The sequence below is a fragment of the Leuciscus leuciscus genome (genome assembly GCF_965113295.1).
Source record: "Leuciscus leuciscus genome assembly, chromosome: 1".
Classification (NCBI taxonomy): domain Eukaryota; kingdom Metazoa; phylum Chordata; class Actinopteri; order Cypriniformes; family Leuciscidae; genus Leuciscus; species Leuciscus leuciscus.
The window spans coordinates 73,505,423-73,526,196 of NC_138725.1; the positions used below are offsets into that span (position 1 = coordinate 73,505,423).

The window sequence follows — 20,774 nt, forward strand, 5'->3', positions numbered from 1 at the left end:
TCGCATTTACACGATTTGACCAGCAGGGGTCACCGGCGTGTCGCGTTTTGAGGGCTTCGAAACAACGAATCATTTTGCGAAGCAATTGATTCAAAGTTTCAAAAAAAGCTGCACTAGCCACTGACTGTGAATGGCACAGATCAACTCGTCAGCAACTAGACTGGTTAAGTAATTGCTGTAAACAAAACTTTTGAGGTAGGCTATAGGCTACTGTGGAATCCATTACCACTGACATTTTTTTGACATGTCCACTGTGTAGAACTACTAATGCTTTGCTTGAAATCAGTATGACAAAGGTTATAAATAGTAGGCTAATGACAGTAATAAAGTGCATTGTTTCAGTAATAGCTTTGTTTAAATGCATATGGTGACGACACTAACTAAGGAATTAATGCTAGACAATCTATTGAATTGTAGGCTATACAGTAGTTGTGTGTGTGTGTGTGTGTGTGTGTGTGTGTGTGTGTGTGTGTGTGTGTGTTGTTCATGTAAGAAACCTGCACTCAGATTGTCTTTGAGTGAGATGGTATACTCTTTTATTCATTTATGTAATTTTTATCTGGGCTTCAGACTAACTTTTTTACTAGTAGAGGTAATTTAGCCCCTTACTGAAACTTTCAGAAGCACAAGCATAACATTTAGGGGCACACCTTAAATCGACCTGCAACGCAATTATATATTCACTATACACCAAAACCACCAGCAGAAAGTAACAGTTTCCTTCCCCGTAATCACAATGAACAGTTGTGGCACCTACAAATAATATATATTTATTTTAGGCTTAAAAAGGTTAATGGTTTCACTCTTGTAGTCATTCCTGGCATACATTTCTGAAGTGACTGTTGTGTTATTGAGAGTAAGCACTAAATTGGAGTCAAATTCAGTTACTGTAAGTAACATACCTTGAGTATTTGCATGCTGAACTTCCATGTGGCCAATCAAATACTCATTGGTTTACCTTGTTGCAGGATCCTTGCGTACACTATTTCACAATCTTTAGTTGAAGCATCTGTGTCACCAATGCCATTGATTATGAATGAGAGATTAGAGGTTTCCTTATTCTTTTCATGAGTCTTCTGTTTGAGTGAATCAGCAATAGCGCCAATGATCTGCGCACATGCTGTGTCGTTGCTCTGTGTAGGATAACATTTTACGCCGTTCTTTTTTAACAATTCAATTTGACCCTTGAATTTGGTGAATAGTTCCTCCTTAGCTATGAAATATGCTGTGTTAAATTTCACTGTCATTTCAGCCTCATCTTCTGACTGAATGTAAGATTCCTGCCTGCGAAATGCTGTTGGAAGTGGCAATGCAATTTAATTAATCTATCTGTCTCTGCATTTTTATGCTTCAAGCTGCTGTTGTACTTCACTAGTGTGTCATATTTAAACTGTGCAGTGCTGGTTGCCTCAGCAGACTTGGTTTCCCCACATGTTTTAGATTACATCGAGAGCAGAAGATACAGTTTTACCAGAAAGACTCGGGAGGCAAAATACTGAAACAAGTATACAGCCCAGCAAGCAAATATTATGATATGTTATTATGATAAAGTTCTTTGGCGTAGACGGTTCTACGGTTCTTTGTCCGTAGCTCGTTATCCGAGGCTACGGAATCTGCATTTCCTGCCTGAAAACGAAGGCTGGGGCACAGTCGACCCCCTGTGAGGTATGGAAAGGGACCATCCTGGTGGTGGTGGGGAGGATGGAGGTGAATGAAAGCCTCAGCATCTGCGAATTCAGACATGTGTAAGTACGGATATTTTATACTACAAGTATTAGAACACGATTGGATAGCCTAGATGAGAAGGTAATAAGTGACGTAACAATTGAGTCCTCCCGACTGAACCTCCGCTAAAGCTTTCATTTTTTATGGTGTAAGTGTTTTTGCAATATCTAAGCCAAGTAAACTCCCTCAGCCTATTCCTAAGTATCTAAGCCTAGTAATCTCTAACTATTTTCCTGTCGAAAATATTGTTGTCTTGCCTTTTTTGCCACTCCTGCTTCTTCTGACTCATCATCTGATTTTTCCTTCTCTGCAATTTGTTGCTGTAGAGGGTCTAGCTCTGGCAGTGGCGGCGCCAGGGTGGAGCTAGGTGGTGCTGTATAGCTCCCCCTATAATAGCCATAGCACCTGCCCAGCACCCCCAAGAAATGTCTGTAATTTTTTATATTTATATTTTAATGTCATGTTTGAATAGTCTTTTTCATGTTGTTAATAATAGGAATTAAATAATAATAAAAAAAATCGTGAGTGGGCGCGGGCGCCGTGAGCGCTGAGCGAGCAGGAATGAGTAACGTTAGTGAGTTGTCGTCGAAAAAGATGGATAAAGCAAAAAAGCTGTCAGGGACTAAAAATAGAAAAAGAAAGAGGGAAAAGGAGATGGCATGTCAATTGATGCGACAGCAGCTTAATAAGTGGATGTTGAAAGGCAAGGAGGTAGGATTTAAAGTGTGACGTGCAGGCATGTAGGCTACTGGCCATCGGGACTACCGGGAGACATCGGCGGCCCATTCGTTTTGTTTTGCTTAATTGGCGGCGCATGGGTTAGTGCCGGCAATGTAATGCAATGGTAAAAAAAAGTCAGCGTTAGTTTTTTTTTTTTTTTGACACCCTATGAAACACGTAGCCTAGATCAGCGGCCCATTGGTTCTTTTCTTGATTGACACTGGCTGGCCCAATCACATCTTTAATGTGAAGTATAGAAATATACTCTTTCAAGTATAGAAATTAGTACAAAACTAATTATGAAAGTTTCCTTTATTTTTAAGTACATTTGTTTAACAATATGCTATTACTATCATGGGATTAATATTATAACTATTATTATGTAGTAGTACGTAGACTGACACTGTAACTAAAAGAGGTTTGAATTTTTCTTTGTTTAATTTGCACACTGAATATGGGTTGGAGCTTTTAATTTTTAACTCTCAAAGTGCACCAGATTGATGATTGCCAAAATTGTTGCTGCATACCCCTCTGACACTGGGTAGTTGCGCCCCCTGTCTATAGCCCTTGCGTTGAATACTTTTACATATATATACAGTTTATATATGCTTATAGTCGCGGAACGAGTATAGTTAATGCGGGCGTGTACGCATATCAAGGGTGGTCTGATGCGATATCCATAATGAAACGCCTCAAAAATTCAAAGCACCTTCTCTTAAGTGTTGAGCATCCCCATAGCACCTGCAACAGAAAATCTCTGGAGCCGCCACTGAGCTCTGGTGATAAAAATGCATCAATGGTTCGTTTCATCATTTTTGACTGAGCTGTGATGTTAGAAGTGACAACTGCATGACACACAAAACTCATGACCCACGCAGTCGACTAATCACTCCCAGAATCTCCCCCTCTCACACACATAGGCCTACAATGGTGGACTCGCTCCTTACTAATTTTTTTTACATGAAATAAAATATACTCAAATTTGCAGGTCGCACACCCATGAGTAGTTGTAAAAACAATACTTAGCCCTCGTCCCTCTAGCTTCGCCTTGGTCAGTCGTCGTTATGCCTACGCCATGAACTTCTGGGTCTCTAGCAGTGCCTTGTCCCTCCACCCCTTCAGCTCTATCAGGCTCCTCCTTCTATCCTGCTCCAGCTTGGTCCTCGGTCTCACAGGCTCTGCCTCAGTCCTCCAGCACCCTCACTCCACCTAGGCCACTAGGCCCTAGGTAACTCCCATTCTCCTGCAGTCTTCAGCTCTCCTCCAGAGCACCTACCCTCCCTCCTCTGTTGGACTTTATTGTTTATTGCAGTGCGAGGACGTGCCTTTCTTGAGGTGGTGTAATGTCAGGTTGTTAAGTTTCATTGTGTTTTGATTTCGTTTTCCCTGTTTCTGTTTGCCTGAGTTGTCATTCATTGTTAGTTGCAATAGTTTCTGATTTGAGTTTCGCACCTGTTCCACCTGTTTAAGGCTGGCCACACACACAAGAAGATTTTAAAGCTGATTTTGAACCCGATTAGCATCCCCCAACAATCTGGGGGGTGTGGCTACATAGCAACTGAATTTTTGTCCAAAAAATCCTCAATTGGTTGGTGTCATTACTATTATTTTACTGCTCCTGATCGCATCAGAGCCTCCACGATCCAAAATCGTAAATATCAAACTTGTGAACCTGCCGTTATGATGATGACTGCGTGTGTGTGCTTTTCCGGACAAGTGGAGATGAGAGCGTGGTTGCCCAGAAATTAGCCTCTAGGGAATTTCATGGAGTACGTGGAGTGGGTACTCCTCCACAACAGTCTGCGAGACCGAGGAAGAGATCAGCGTACCAGCCTCTGACAGCAGCACAGCGCAGATGTGGAGCCAGAGCCCGCCATGATACCAGCGGTGTCATAGAGTCAGCGGTGCAGGCGGCGCCGAAGAGATGGAGAGATTCAGCGGTGCAGGTGGAGCTGAAGAGCTGGAGAGAGTCAGTGGTGCTGGTGGAGCCGAAGAGCTGGAGAGAGTCAGCGGTGCAGGTGGAGCCGAAGAGCTGGAGAGATTCAGTGGTGCAGGTGGAGCCGAAGAGCTGGAGAGATTCAGTGGTGCAGGTGGAGCAGAAGAGCTGGAGAGATTCAGTGGTGCAGGTGGAGCCGAAGAGATGGAGAGAGTCAGTGGTGCAGGTGGAGCCGAAAAGCTGGAGAGATTCAGTGGTGCAGGTGGAGCCGAAGAACTGGAGAGAGTCAGCGGTGCAGGTGGAGCCGAAGAGCTGGAGAGATTCATTGGTGCAGGTGGAGCAGAAGAGATGGAGAGATTCAGCGGTGCATGTGGAACTGAAGAGCTGGAGAGATTCAGTGGTGCAGGTGGAGCCGAAGAGCTGGAGAGATTCAGCGGTGCAGGTGGAGCCAAAGAGATGGAGAAAGTCAGCGGTGCAGGTGGAGCCGAAGAGCTGGAGAGATTCAGTGGTGCAGGTGGAGCCGAAGAGCTGGAGAGAGTCAGCGGTGCAGGTGGAGCCGAAGAGCTGGAGAGAGTCAGCGGTGCAGGTGGAGCAGAAGAGCTGGAGAGAGTCAGTGGTGCAGGTGGAGCTGAAGAGCTGGAGAGAGTCAGTGGTGCAGGTAGAGCCGAAGAGATGGAGAGAGTCAGCGGTGCAGGTGGAGCCGAAAAGCTGGAGAGATTCAGTGGTGCAGGTGGAGCCGAAGAGATGGAGAGAGTCAGCGGTGCAAGTGGAGCCGAAGAGCTGGAGAGATTCAGTGGTGCAGGTGGAGCAGAAGAGATGGAGAGATTCAGCGGTGCATGTGGAGCTGAAGAGCTGGAGAGATTCAGTGGTGCAGGTGGAGCCGAAGAGCTGGAGAGATTCAGCGGTGCAGGTGGAGCCGAAGAGATGGAGAGAGTCAGTGGTGCAGGTGGAGCCGAAGAGCTGGAGAGATTCAGTGGTGCAGGTGGAGCCGAAGAGCTGGAGAGAGTCAGTGGTGCAGGTGGAGCAGAAGAGCTGGAGAGAGTCAGTGGTGCAGGTGGAGCCGAAGAGCTGGAGAGAGTCAGTGGTGCAGGTGGAGCCGAAGAGCTGGAGAGATTCAGTGGTGCTGGTGGAACCGAAGAGCTGGAGAGATTCAGTGGTGCAGGTGTAGCCAAAGAGCTGGAGAGAGTCAGCGGTGCAGGTGGAGCCAAAGAGCTGGAGAGGGTCAGCGGTGCAGGTGGAGCCGAAGAGCTGGAGAGATTCAGTGGTGCAGATGGAGCCGAAGAGCTGGAGAGAGTCAGCGGTGCAGGTGGAGCCGAAGAGCTGGAGAGAGTCAGCGGTGCAGGTGGAGCTTAAGAGATGGAGAGATTCAGTGGTGCAGGTGGAGCCGAAGAGATGGAGAGAGTCAGCGGTGCAGGCGGAGCCGAAGAGATGGAGAGAGTCAGCGGTGCAGGTGGAGCAGAAGAGCTGGAGAGATTCAGTGGTGCAGGTGGAGCCGAAGAGATGGAGAGAGTCAGTGGTGCAGGTGGAGCCGAAAAGCTGGAGAGATTCAGTGGTGCAGGTGGAGCCGAAGAACTGGAGAGAGTCAGCGGTGCAGGTGGAGCCGAAGAGCTGGAGAGATTCATTGGTGCAGGTGGAGCAGAAGAGATGGAGAGATTCAGCGGTGCATGTGGAACTGAAGAGCTGGAGAGATTCAGTGGTGCAGGTGGAGCCGAAGAGCTGGAGAGATTCAGCGGTGCAGGTGGAGCCAAAGAGATGGAGAAAGTCAGCGGTGCAGGTGGAGCCGAAGAGCTGGAGAGATTCAGTGGTGCAGGTGGAGCCGAAGAGCTGGAGAGAGTCAGCGGTGCAGGTGGAGCCGAAGAGCTGGAGAGAGTCAGCGGTGCAGGTGGAGCAGAAGAGCTGGAGAGAGTCAGTGGTGCAGGTGGAGCTGAAGAGCTGGAGAGAGTCAGTGGTGCAGGTAGAGCCGAAGAGATGGAGAGAGTCAGCGGTGCAGGTGGAGCCGAAAAGCTGGAGAGATTCAGTGGTGCAGGTGGAGCCGAAGAGATGGAGAGAGTCAGCGGTGCAAGTGGAGCCGAAGAGCTGGAGAGATTCAGTGGTGCAGGTGGAGCAGAAGAGATGGAGAGATTCAGCGGTGCATGTGGAGCTGAAGAGCTGGAGAGATTCAGTGGTGCAGGTGGAGCCGAAGAGCTGGAGAGATTCAGCGGTGCAGGTGGAGCCGAAGAGATGGAGAGAGTCAGTGGTGCAGGTGGAGCCGAAGAGCTGGAGAGATTCAGTGGTGCAGGTGGAGCCGAAGAGCTGGAGAGAGTCAGTGGTGCAGGTGGAGCAGAAGAGCTGGAGAGAGTCAGTGGTGCAGGTGGAGCCGAAGAGCTGGAGAGAGTCAGTGGTGCAGGTGGAGCCGAAGAGCTGGAGAGATTCAGTGGTGCTGGTGGAACCGAAGAGCTGGAGAGATTCAGTGGTGCAGGTGTAGCCAAAGAGCTGGAGAGAGTCAGCGGTGCAGGTGGAGCCAAAGAGCTGGAGAGGGTCAGCGGTGCAGGTGGAGCCGAAGAGCTGGAGAGATTCAGTGGTGCAGATGGAGCCGAAGAGCTGGAGAGAGTCAGCGGTGCAGGTGGAGCCGAAGAGCTGGAGAGAGTCAGCGGTGCAGGTGGAGCTTAAGAGATGGAGAGATTCAGTGGTGCAGGTGGAGCCGAAGAGATGGAGAGAGTCAGCGGTGCAGGCGGAGCAGAAGAGCTGGAGAGATTCGGCGGTGCAGGTGGAGCTGAGGAGAGGCACCAGAGGAACAGGTGAGTCCAGGGGACTGGGTGGTGCCGGACGTGAGTGTGGAGACAATGGGGTGGGCAGGACATTGGGCGGGACAGGGTTATCAATGACATTTACTGGACCGGACTGAGAAGGGAAGAGTTTGGGGGTTTGGAGATGGACGGGAGCTGCTCCATGTCGAAGTTGATGATCCAGCACTCATTGACTGGCTCATGGAGTGACTGTCCTGATTTTCTGACTGTATGGCAGATCTTGCTGAAAAACTCCTCAGCCCATCTTTTTCATCTGCCTGCAGAATGCTGTAATTATCATCATAAGGTTGCACACTATTTTTGCAGCAATTGCTTTGACCAGATTTTAGTAATGAGTGTTACACTTTAAAGTGATTCGTCAAGTTACAAATTGTTATTTTTAATAAAAGAATTTGTCAAAAGATGCAGATGTCTCAAGAACAGTTTTAAGAAAAAATATTAGATTTAGCGTAAGACAAATAACGTTTTAAGAAGTATTTTCTATAAATATATGTAAAAAAAATAAAATAATCTTAAGTAAAAAATGGTAAGATTAGCAGTTAATATTAATTTTATTCTTAAGAATGTTTTTTGGATCCGGCCCCAGATTTTTGTTGTGTGTTCATAACTTTAAAAACCAGTTCCAATCATAGTGTATGTGTGCAGTGTGTGTCTAAATCAGCAGTTCCTCTTTCACTGAAGGGGTTTTTGTACGGTTCTGTATCACTTTGTTAATGGCCATTCATTATGCTGCTGACAGTAATAATCTCCTGCATCTTCAGGCTGGACATTTCTGATATTGAGCATGTAGTTTGTTCCTGATCTTCCATCAGTGAATCTCTCAGAAACTCCAGACACTTTGCTACCAACACTAGAGAACAGGAGTTTGTGTGTTTGTCCGGGTTTCTGGTGATACCAGGCTAAATGAGTTGATACACTAGAACTGCTGGACCCGCAGTTGAGAGTGACGCTGCTTCCCACAGACACCAGATTCACGGATGGACTCTGAGTCAGAATGATCTCAGCAAAACAACCTGCCATCACAGCACATCAGTCAGTGTTACAGTCAAACACATAATACATGAGAAGAATGATACAACATTTATAAAGCACTTCTGAAAAAGCTCTGAATACTCAACACTAATCTCACCAGCAAGAGAAAGCAGTAGAGAGCAGATAATCAGAGCGTTTGCAGTCATCTTTGCTGAGAATGAGTGAGAAGAGACGAGACCTGCTGTTTACAGTCCTGACCGGCGGACAGTCCGTCTTAAACAAAGAGGTGGTGCACATATTCAAAGCGGCTTCCTTTCAGGAGAAAGTGTGTCACACTGATTTAAATAAATACATTCAGTTTTAAAAGATATTTAATTTAGTTTCTCTACTTATTAAGAATTTGTCAGTATCATCTGATATTTCTCAATAGTTTCCTATATGCTGATGATTTCTAATAAACATTCAGTAGTTGAACATCAGTGAATCAGCTGGAGTTTAGATTGCAATGTTTAAATGTGGAATCATATATTATGAAAAATTTCCTTTTTAAAAAATTAAATGTGAATTTTTAACTGTAATCGACCACAACACTAAATCAAATGAAAGATGTTGTTTTGGAGATGCAGTGAACAGTGCAGTTACTGAAGCGTTCAGGAGGTTTTTGTACATCTGCTCTATTAGTTTGTATCACTGTGAAGGACTTTCGGCAGCGGCACCAGACTGGATGTTGGCAGTAAGTAAATAATTAAATCATTTTAATGCAGTGCAGTGTTATCATATTTAGTCATATATTTTATAACATTATAAATTGAATGTTTTGCTTTGTCTTGTGGAACAAAAAAAATAAAAGTTCATATGCTTACAGTAAATATAGTGTAGGTTTATATGTGAGATGATCATACAGACACATACAAAACTCTTAAATTAAAAAAATTTAAAGTTTTGAACATTTTCACCAGGAAAAGAGATACATTTGATAAATATTGACATGATATAAGAGCATGAGAAGAATATATATATATATATATATATATATATATATATATATATATATATACTTAGAATAAATATATCAATGAATAAATAAATGCATACATACATAAATACCCATAACATACCTGTATTCAAAATGTACTATATTATAGATTTTCAACCTACTTTGAAATAAAATAATTGTAAAACTAATTTATGAATTATAAATTTGTTGTTTTGAAACACAGACTGTAATACATCATATAGAATTTCTCATTTAAACTTTAACATTTATTTTAAAATAATTTAAAATGTATAATACAATTCAAAATATATTTTACACCTCCCTCCTGGGAAAAAAGGGCAATTTAGGATACTTTTAAGAGTACTTAATACAAAATAATAATATGCTTTAACATTATACTTCAGTGTGAACCAAAATTTATGTTTTCAGACACTTAATTACATGTTATTTAAAAAAAAAAAAAAAAAACTTATGTCTTAAGTTCATATGAAATGCAATTAGCTAAACTTTAGAGTGCTTTTTAACCTACTTAAGCTAGGCTTAATTGCATTTTTATATGTAATTTCATAATTACTTCTATTGTTTTTGAAATATGATTAATAGATAGGCCTACTTTAATGTAATTTCTATAGAAACGTGTCCATCATATATTTAAATATACTTGTGATTACACATTTTGATTAAAGATGAAGCTGCAATTTAGTACATTTAGTACATTTATTAACTTGTAATGTAATATTGAATAAAACACTAGAGTTAAAATTATAATGAAGTACTCTAAATGTGCTTTAGTACATTTTTCAATACATCAGAATAACTGTACTTCTTTAAAGCTTATTTAAGTGTGTTAAAGAACATAGTCATAAAAGTGTCTCTCTTTAAGTGCACTTAAGTGGCCTTTTATTATATAACTTTGTCTGTTTAAACCGATGGTCATAATGTTGTCTGTCACTTTAACCTCTAATAATATTGAAGATGTTTTATTAAGCGAGTTGTTTGTCGTCCCGCTGCTCTTCTTCTCTCAGGCAACACTCCTCCTAAAGTGATCATCCTGCCCCCGTCCAGTGCAGAGATCTCCTCTCTGAACACAGCGACACTGCTATGTGTGGCCAGCGAGGGCTTTCCGTCAGACTGGAGCCTGAGCTGGAAGGTGGACGGGAGCAGCAGGGCTCAGGAGAGCAGCGCTGGGCTCCTGCAGAAGGACGCTCTGTACAGCTGGAGCAGCAGCCTGACTCTCTCTGAGCAGGAGTGGATGAAGAGCGTCTCAGTGAGCTGTGAGGTCACACGGAGCGGCCAGCCTGCAGTCACTGCACAACTGAGGAGAGATCAGTGTTCAGATCAGTAGATCCGCTCAGTCTCTCCTCTGGCTTCTGCTTCATCCTTCTGGCTGATGTCTCTCTTCTGCTTCTCGGAGTTCATTCACACAAGAGCATGCTATGATGTTGTGTTGTACTTGAAATAAAATTAATAATACTGTGTCTGTCTTTGAGTCCTTTTGTGTTATTTGAGAAAAAAAAACGTTTTTGTATGATATGAGAAAAAATATCCTGCCGTTACAAATCAGTGTTTAGAAGTACAAATATTCCAATAAATGTTCTTATAATAAAATGTAGCCTCTCAAATCTTATAGGGTTGTCTGCATCAAAAAATAAACAAATAAATATTAGATGAAGTTACATTGTAAGACATGTTGACTTCCCTATAAAGTATTTAATCTCAAAAACCCAAATAAATTTCACTCAGTGAAGCATGACAACACCTGCACAGTAAATTATGAAAAAAAGAAAGTCATTTTGAAACAGCATTTGCAAGTGTTGCTATTGTTAACAAAAACTATACCTTCTCAGTAATTAAAATTAATCTAAAATAAAAGAAAAAATATTTAAAAAATAAAGGTTCCAAAAGGAGTTTTTCGCAGTGATTCCACAGAACGACAATTTTTTGGTTCCCTAAATAACTTTTCAGGGAGCAGCTCGAAAAAAAAATTAAAGCTGCAAGCAGCGATGAAAAGGGCCCTCGCACCCGTGCCACCGCCACCCGGCGCCTTTAGGAAAGCAGAGCACGGTGCGCAGTATGTATATAGGAGGACTATGTCAAAGTCATTTGAATTTACCACACTTCCTGCCACCAGCAGGTGTCGCTATTACTATAACTGAATATTGGCATGTAGATGTCTTCAGGACAGGACTTTTATCAAACATGTGAAGTTTGGGGCAGATTGGACATTGTATGCTGTTTCACAACTTCCTTTTTCATGATGTTAATCGCATAAATTAGCACTCAGCCAAGTGTTGCATGATTTAACATGTTTCTAGTATGTTTGGTACTTCATGGCATATTTAAATATATTTCGGAGAGTGAATTACAGTGTAAAGGATGTCATTTCCAGTTGCCAGCAGGTGGCGCTATGACTAGCTGTATATTTTCATGTAGATGCATTCAGGACAGGACTCTTATCAAACATGTGAAGTTTGGGGCAGATTGGACATTGTATGCCTGAGTTACAACAGCTTCCTCTTTCACGGCGAAACATCAGAATTTGTCAGGCCGCCACGGACACACCCTTCAGCGAAAACTCAAGATCTTCACAATTTACCACCGCTAAGGCCTTAAGATTAGACTGGCCATATATGAAGCTGATCTGGTTAAATCTCTATAAGGAGTTAATCACAGTGTAAAACGTGTCATTTCCTGTTGTCTTAAGGCCAGGACTTTAATAAAACATGTGAAGTTTGGGGCAGATCAGACACTGTATGTCCGAGTTACAACAAATTCCTGTTTCATAACGAAACATCACATTTCTGACGCGTTTACAAAGTTTCGTGAGTGGGCAGTATGTAAATATAGGAGGACAATGTTAAAGTCATTTGTATTTGCCACACTTCCTGCTACCAGCAGGTGGCGCTATTACTATAACCGAATATGAGCATGGTCATGTGTTCAGGACAGGACTCTTATCAAACATGTGAAGTTTGGGGCAGATCGGACATTGTATGCCTGAGTTACTGCAGGCTGTTTGTGGTTGCCTAGCAACATCGGAACTGCAAGCAACATTAATGTAGAACTTATCTGATGATGCATATATCACTCAAAGGCTGAAATTGGGTTTGCACATCTCCATTTGTCAGACCACCAAGGGCACACCCTTTGACGAAAACTCAAGATCTTCGCAATTTAACGTCACAAAGTTCGTTAAAGTGCAACATCTGGAAATGGCAAAAACTTCACAAAATCTGAGAGGAAGTTAAAAAATGCTGACTTCCTGTTGTGTTTAAGGCTACGCTCCAAGAGACGTTTTTGTAGGTATTGGGTCATTACATGTATGTACCGAATTTCATACATGTACGCGAAACGTAAAAATTTAGCGAATTGAGCCATTTTGCCCCACCCAATTCTGAAACCCATATCAGATGTAAATTTTCACCACTTCTGAAGCGTGTCCAAAGTTTTCAAGCAAGTTTAGGCCCTCAAAAAAGCGATTCACTTTGGAGAAGAAGAATTATAACAACTAGATGTACCGCATGGCGGTACAAAATATGACCGCCGCTCAGGCCTGCACTGGCTTTCCACAAAAATAAATGACGTGGAGCAATTTGGCTGTATTGTGTATGTGCATGTCTGTGTGTGTGTGTGTGTGTGTGTGTGTGTGTGTGTGTGTGTGTGTGTGTGTGTGTGTGTATGTGTGTGTGTTTGTGTATGTGTGTGTCTGTGTGTGTGTGTGTGTGTGTGTGTGTGTGTGTGTGTGTGTGTGTGTGTGTGTGTGTGTGTGTGTGTCTGTGCGTGTATGTATGCGTGCGTACATGTGTGTGCGCGTGTGTGTTTGTGTGTGTGTGTGTGTGTCTGTACATGTGGATTTGTATGTGTGTGTATGGGTGTGTGTCTGTGCCTGTGGATGTCAGTGTGTGTGCATGCTTGCGTTTGTTTGTATTCCTGCATGTGTGTGTGTGACAGTATCATCCTAAACCAGCAACCCTTCGCTCAACACCACCATCTACAGGCCGATGAGTGTAAAGTCACTAAATGTGCACATAAATTAATTTATTTTATACCCCCCCATGGATGAAATTCTACGAAACTTAGCATACCCCCAGAGGATGTCAAGTTAATCATACACATGAAATATGGTGCAGTTCTGAACATCTCAACTGAAGATAGGGGCGATTAAAGCAGAATAATATTGCATTTTCATTTTTTATGGGAGGGGCGCAAATCACAAATGAGTGATTATGGGCTAGGTTGATGTGGGCCCTTAAGACCAACATACCATAAAAATGTCTTCATCCTCGGTGCCACGGTTCAGGTAGTTATTTAGGAAAAACTGCATTTTTTGGGTTTGGGGGGGCCCAGCGCGGGGGGGGAGTGGCCCCCGGGGACCAAACGGAATTTTTCCGTAAAAGTCTAGTGGGGCTACATGCCCACCTAATTTCATGTTCCCCGGTGTTTCGGTGTCCCTGGTATCGTTGACGAAAAATTCAGTAGATGAAAAAAAAAAAAAACTTTGACAAATCCCTATATGACCGCTTTCGCTAGCTACGCTAGCGGCGGTCATAATAAACAGAGCAGATCCAATAGGGTCCTCTCACCATCGGTTCTCGGGCCCTAACAAGTTTTTTTCTCAGTGTGAAGAACATTGTAAAAATCTAAAGAAATGTTTTGCACCAGAAAGAACCTTTTGTAGAAATGGAAAGTTGTCACCTGTATTGTGCAGCAATTCAAACACGAATGACTCAGAATGACGATATCAATATTCTTTAATCCACAAAACTGAAACACACAGGAGATTCTTCAGGAACAGCAGACTCACACAAGCTGGGACTAATCAGTAACCAATGTAACAAATCAGCAGGAATTAGTTACTAAGGAGATAGGAACTAAACTGAAAGAAAACAGGAAACATAGAAACATGAACACAAACACATTGATACATAACCTGAACCTGACATTACTCCCCCCTCCCACTAGACGAGTCCTTGTGCCGTAAACAACAGTCCCAGAGTGGAGGGAGGAGGGATGGGGTCTTGGAAGTGGACGAGGAGCTGGTGAAGGGCAGAGAACTAGGGAGACTTGCTGAGGGGAACAGTAAGACGGAGATGACGGAGGGAGGAGCTGAGATTGAGCCCTGACAGGTTTCCTGGACGAAGCCTGAGGGATGACCAACTGAGGCGGAGCCAGACGAAAAAGAGACCCCAGTGAAACCATCAGGAAGACGGCCTAGGGCGACATCATTGGAGGGACCTGGTGGAGCCGTAGGGCTGGAGGGTTGAGGTGCAGCTGGAGGTTTTGAAATCTGTAGTGAAACCAGGATGATGAGAGACCAAGGCAAAGATGGAGGAACGAGGGAACCTGTGTGATGGAGGACTACGGTGGAGCTGAGGGAGGGGAGAGCCAAAGAAGAGCCGAAGTGCTGACGGGCTGAGGTGGAGAAATGGGCCTGGAGGCTGGAGAAGTAACATCACAGGTTACGACTGGAACCTTTGAAGACACTGCTTTGTTGACGCTTTTGGGGAACACCTCCTCGTGAACCGGTGTCTGAAACGCTTATCCAATCACGGGAATCATATTGACCAGCAACAGCCTATAACGTCAATACTAGTGCGACCCGGAAGAATATAAGGGGCGGCTAGAGAACGTCATCCACTTATCGTCTGAAGGGACTGTCCAGCAGGCATTCCCAAGGCATGGCGAAAGACGCAGGGTCTCATTCCCTATTCTCAGGGAACAAAGGTTACAGTCATAACCTGAGACATTCCCTTTCGAAAGAGAACTCGCACTGCGTCAATGACACTTTTGGGGAATGATATATCAGCGCCACCATACTGAGGGGAGTGCATGCCAATTATGGCTGTGTAAAAACGTCAGAAATGGCAGTTTCACTGAAATGCCAAAACACTGTCCCTTCGGGTCACATACAGGCAGGGGTGTGTCTAGAGGGGGGGGCACGGGGTGGCACCGGCCCCCCCTGGAATATGATTGGCCCCCCCTGGTGCCCCCCCCCCCCGACATCATTGGGCTAGATTTACTGTCAACATGACAATGCCCAACGCCATTGGATCAGAGCGCTGTCAATCACTGCTTGATTTACGATCGCAAAGCAGAATCACTGATCACTGGCGTTAGTAGTCGCTCACAGACCGGCTCATAGAGACGGGCATCCTGGAGAGGAGAACTCAGCATAGCGCTTTCTAACCCTTGCGAACGAGGGGAGTAACTCTACTCGATCCTGTATCTACACACTGCTTCAAAGCCATGTGGAGGCTGCGCACTAAGGTAAAAATTATAAGATAGCAGTTAAGATTCATTTTATTCTTAAAACTAATTTGTGAATCTGACCCCAGTTTTTTTTTTTTTTTAAACCAGCTTCAATCATAGTGTATTGTGTGTGCAGTGTGTCTCTTAATCAGCAGTTCCTCTTTCACTGAAGGGGTTTTTGTATGGCTCTGTATCACTGTGTTAATGGCAACTCAGCATGTTGCTGACAGTAATAATCTCCTGCATCTTCAGGCTGGACATTTCTAATATTGAGCATGAAGTTTGTTCCTGATCTCCCATCAGTGAATCTCTCAGAAACTCCAGACATTTTGTTACCAACACTAGAGAACAGGAGTTTGGGTATTTGTCCGGGTTTCTGGTGATACCAGGCTAAACTGGACGTTACACCAGTACTGCTGGACCCGCAGTTGAGAGTGACGCTGCTTCCCACAGACACCAGATTCACGGATGGACTCTGAGTCAGAATGATCTCAGCAAAACAACCTGCCATCACAGCACATCAGTCAGTGTTACAGTCAAACACACAATACATGAGAAGAATGATACAACATTTATAAAGCACTTCTGAAAAAGCTCTGAATACTCAACACTAATCTCACCAGCAAGAGAAAGCAGTAGAGAGCAGATAATCAGAGCGTTTGCAGTCATCTTTGCTGAGAATGAGTGAGAAGAGACGAGACCTGCTGTTTACAGTCCTGACCGGCGGACAGTCCGTCTTAAACAAAGAGGTGGTGCACATATTCAAAGCGGCTTCCTTTCAGGAGAAAGTGTGTCATACAGATTTAAATAAATGAATTCAGTTTTAAAAGATATCTAATTTAGTTTCTCTACTTACTAAGAATTTGTCAGTATCATCTGATATTTCTCAATAGTTTCCTATATGCTGATGATTTCTAATAAACATTCAGTAGTTGAACATCAGTGAATCAACTGGAGTTTAGATTGCAATGTTTAAATGTAGAATCATATATTATGAAAAATTTCCATTAAAAAAATTAAATGTGTATTATTATTATTTTAATTGAACTGTAAACGACCACAACACTAAATCAAATGAAAGATGTTGTTTTGGAGATGCAGTGAACAGTGCAGTTACTGAAGCGTTCAGGAGGTTTTTGTACATCTGCTCTATTAGTTTGTATCACTGTGAAGGACTTTCGGCAGCGGCACCAGACTGGATGTTGGCAGTAAGTGAATTATTAAATCATTTTAATTCAGTGCAGTGTTATCATATTTAGTCATATATTTTATAATATTATAAATTGAATGTTTTACTTTGTCTTGTGGAACAAAAAAAATATATTTCATATGCTTACAGTAAATATAGTGTAGGTTTATATGTGAGAGATGATAATACAGACACATACAAAACTCTTATATATATATTATTAATATATATATTTTTTTTTTAAATGTGACATACTACTTAGAATAAATATATAAATGAATAAATAAATGCATACATACATAAATACCCATAACATACCTGTATTCAAAATGTACTATATTATAGATTTTCAACCTACTTTGAAATAAAATAATTGTAAAACTCATTTATGAATTATAAATTTGTTGTTTTGAAACACAGATATTGTAATACATTATGTATAATTTCTCATTTAAACTTTAAAATGTATTTTAAAATAATTTAAAATGTATAATACAATTCAAAATATATTTTACACCTCCCTCCTGGAAAAAAAAGTGCAATTTAGTATACTTTTAAGAATACTTAAAAATAATAATATTCTTTAACATTATAATTCAGTGTGAACCAAAATGTATGTTTTTAGACACTTAATTACATGTTAAAAAAAATAAAAAATAAAAAAAGCCAAAATAAATCTTATGGCTTAAGTTCATATGAAATGCAATTAGCTAAACTTTAGAGTGCTTTTTAACCTAGTTAAGGAGGGCTTAATTACATCTTTATATGTAATTTCATAATTACTTCTATTGTCTTTGAAATATGATTAAAAGATACTTTAATGTAATTTCTATAGAAACGTGTCCATCATATATTTAAATATACTTGTGATTACACATTTGTAAAGATGAAGCTGCAATTTAGTACATTTGAAATATATTAACTTGTAATGTAATATAAAATAAAACACTAGAGTTAAAATTATAATGAAGTACCAAATGTGCTTTAGTACATTTTTCAATACATCAAAATAACTGTACTTCTTTAAAGCGTACTTAAGTGTGTTGAGAAACATAGTTATGAAAGTGTCTCTCTTTAAGTGCACTTAAGTGGCCTTTTATTATATTAGTTTGTCTGTTTAAACTGATGGTAAGAATGTTGTCTGTCACTTTAATCTCTAATATATTGAAGATGTTTGTTAAGCGAGTTGTTTGTCGTCCCGCTGCTCTTCTTCTCTCAGGCAACACTCCTCCTAAAGTGATCATCCTGCCCCCGTCCAGTGCAGAGATCTCCTCTCTGAACACAGCGACACTGCTATGTGTGGCCAGCGAGGGCTTTCCGTCAGACTGGAGCCTGAGCTGGAAGGTGGACGGGAGCAGCAGGGCTCAGGAGAGCAGCGCTGGGCTCCTGCAGAAGGACGCTCTGTACAGCTGGAGCAGCAGCCTGACTCTCTCTGAGCAGGAGTGGATGAAGAGCGTCTCAGTGAGCTGTGAGGTCACACGGAGCGGCCAGCCTGCAGTCACTGCACAACTGAGGAGAGATCAGTGTTCAGATCAGTAGATCCGCTCAGTCTCTCCTCTGGCTTCTGCTTCATCCTTCTGGCTGATGTCTCTCTTCTGCTTCTCGGAGTTCATTCACACAAGAGCATGCTATGATGTTGTGTTGTACTTGAAATAAAATTAATAATACTGTGTCTGTCTTTGAGTCCATTTGTATGATTTAAGAACAAAAATCTTTTAAATAATGTATTATATTACATAGTCCAAGTATTACAAACCAGTGTTTAGAAGTAAATATTTCATTAAATATTCTTATAATATAATGTAGCCTCTCAAATATTAAAGGGTGGTCTGCATAAGAACTTGACTTCCCTATAAAGTATTTCATCTCAAATACCAAAATAAATTTCACTCAGTGAAGCATGACAACACCTGCACAGTAAATTATGAAACAAGAAAGTCATCTTGAAACCGCATTTACAAGTGTTGCTACTGATAACAAAAACTATAACTTCTCAGTAATTAAAATTAATCTAAAATAAAATAAAATATATATAAAAAAAATAAAGGTTCCAAAAGGGGTTTTTTTTCGCAGTGATTCCGCAGAAGAACCATTTTTTGATTCCCTGAATAACCTTTCAGTGAACAGTTCTAGAAAGAAACAAGTTTTTTCTCAGTGTGAAGAAAATCTAAAGAACGTCTCAGATTACGAGTGTAACCCGAGATGCATCGATGACACTTTGGGAACGCCCCTGCATGATTGTGTCTGAAGCACTTGTGTCAACTAGTCCAATGGCAAGAGTGAGCGTCACGGGCGGGTGACGTCACGACCAGGAAAGGATAAAAGCACATCCGGTCTGATCGTTATTAGCTTCGATTTAGCCAAAGCAAGTTGATCACAGGAATGCAGGGAGTATGGCAAAATGAAGTAGAGGCCGAAGGCTTTTTCGCAGGAACAATGGTCCTCAGATCCATCTTCTGCTTCAAAGGCTTTGGTTGAAAATGCCATCCCGGTCCCCAATCTTTCTGAGGGGAGCACGGGAAACAACACTCTATCCTGTACAAGGAGTTTGTTAATGGCTGAGGCTGGTCCGCCCAGCAGCTCCCCTATTACGCCTTACTCACCAGCGCCAAAGTAGTTTTAGCCAGCCTGGAGGGTAATGCCGAGCCTTAAAGGGAGCCTTAAGGCGTGACAGGACTGATAGCTCGCAAGTGTCTGTTCTGTCTTTGGCATCAGCCCATACACAAGCTCTTTCAGCCCCCTTTATAAAATATATATTTTGAGAACTGAAAAACCGAGCTGAAATGGTTTGATCCGCGATTTCGAATTTTATTAGTGGAGATCGGGAAGACTGGAAGGCCCTGACATGGAAGTTATAGACTCCAAAAACTCCTTGTACACAGGCGATTGAGATGGTGAATTTTCAATTTCCCTTAACTCGATGCTCAGAACATCCATCTCCTCAGAGGTGGACAGCTGCAGCACCGTATTATACCATCTAATTCCTCAAAATTGTAGCCAACTTATTTAATTACTCAAAATTAAATACAGTAAAAGATCAACCAGACAAGTCAACACGGTCTGGATGAAAGGCTGAACTTATACATGAATCTAACTACTGAAAGTCAGATAAGCATTTATCATTTAATTCATCAATTAATCAATTTAATCCTCAATTTAATTCCTCAAAATTAAACATAGTAAAAGATCAACCAGACAAGTCAACATAGTCTGGATGAAAGGCTGAACTATATTAAAATAGTTTCAACATACAATAAAATAATCATAAATTCATGGCTTGCAATAAACTATGTACTCTTAATCTATGCATTGCCTCAGCCACTCGATTCTTATTGCATGGTCTTTCTTTTCTTTTTTTTCTTTTTTTTTTTTTTGCGAGATAGAGAGAGAAAGTAAACAACAGTGGGGGAAAACTCCTGATAGTGCACATACACCTCGGAAAATTGTATTAATGAACACAGCCCGAACCCTTATTTTCATTTTTATATAGAGCTACATGACCGTGCATGCTCTTCTGATACCCCTTTTCCACCAACAAGAACCGGGTGCTGGTTCAGAGCTAGAGCTATTGCCTGTTCGGAGTTGGTTCGACTGACGAGCTTACTAAGAACCGGTTTGCGTTTCCACCGGCCAGAGAGCCACAACAGAGCTATATCTTACGTCACTGCATACGTATCATGTTGCCCAGCAACGCTAGTGCGGCAGCGCCAAACATAAACACACCAGACTTGTTCGAGATGCATCGGCTTCTCGCAGAACGATCAGCACATGAAATCAAATCACTGCGAAAGCGATCAAAAAGCACAAGGAGTCGTATGATCTCCAAACACTCCCGCAGCTCTGATCGGTCCACGCTGCTCCGATGCATCTCGAACAAGGCATCAACAATAATAGACGTTGCGTTACTATGGATGCTCATGGGTTTGCGAAAATAAATCGGCATCCAAACACGGCGAATCCAACGCGTTCGTGCAGCTCGCCATAACTTACATAGACGGATATTATAATCGAGCTGCTATTAGCTCGACTAGCTGCTATTTAAAAATGGCGGTCACAAGTTTCTCTTCAGTCTTGTTGGCCACGGTAACCCCGCCCCCAGCCTCTGACGCAAGCGGTTCTTTCTTGGCGCCGTTCTAGACCCTGCAATGATTTGGTGCTACTTAAGAACCAGTTTTACTGGTTCGGAGCTGGTGCTTTGGC

The 20,774-nt window shown here is 42.4% G+C and overlaps 3 long non-coding RNA genes across 3 annotated transcripts; 1 reads left to right on the plus strand and 2 right to left on the minus strand.

The window, feature by feature from the left end:
* Positions 1 to 7,754: 7,754 nt before the first annotated feature.
* Positions 7,755 to 8,422, minus strand: LOC309512558. The gene is made up of 2 exons (XR_014211075.1): positions 8,297 to 8,422; positions 7,755 to 8,180 (listed from the first exon to the last, which is right to left on the minus strand). It is a non-coding gene; the product is annotated as an uncharacterized lncRNA (long non-coding RNA).
* Positions 8,423 to 8,695: 273 nt separating this feature from the next.
* LOC309512566 lies at positions 8,696 to 10,612 on the plus strand. The gene is made up of 2 exons (XR_014211080.1): positions 8,696 to 8,872; positions 10,162 to 10,612. It is a non-coding gene; the product is annotated as an uncharacterized lncRNA (long non-coding RNA).
* A 66-nt stretch (positions 10,613 to 10,678) lies between these two features.
* Positions 10,679 to 12,594, minus strand: LOC309513093. Its single transcript, XR_014211293.1, has 2 exons — positions 12,029 to 12,594; positions 10,679 to 11,834 (listed from the first exon to the last, which is right to left on the minus strand). It is a non-coding gene; the product is annotated as an uncharacterized lncRNA (long non-coding RNA).
* Between the last annotated feature and the right edge of the window lie 8,180 nt (positions 12,595 to 20,774).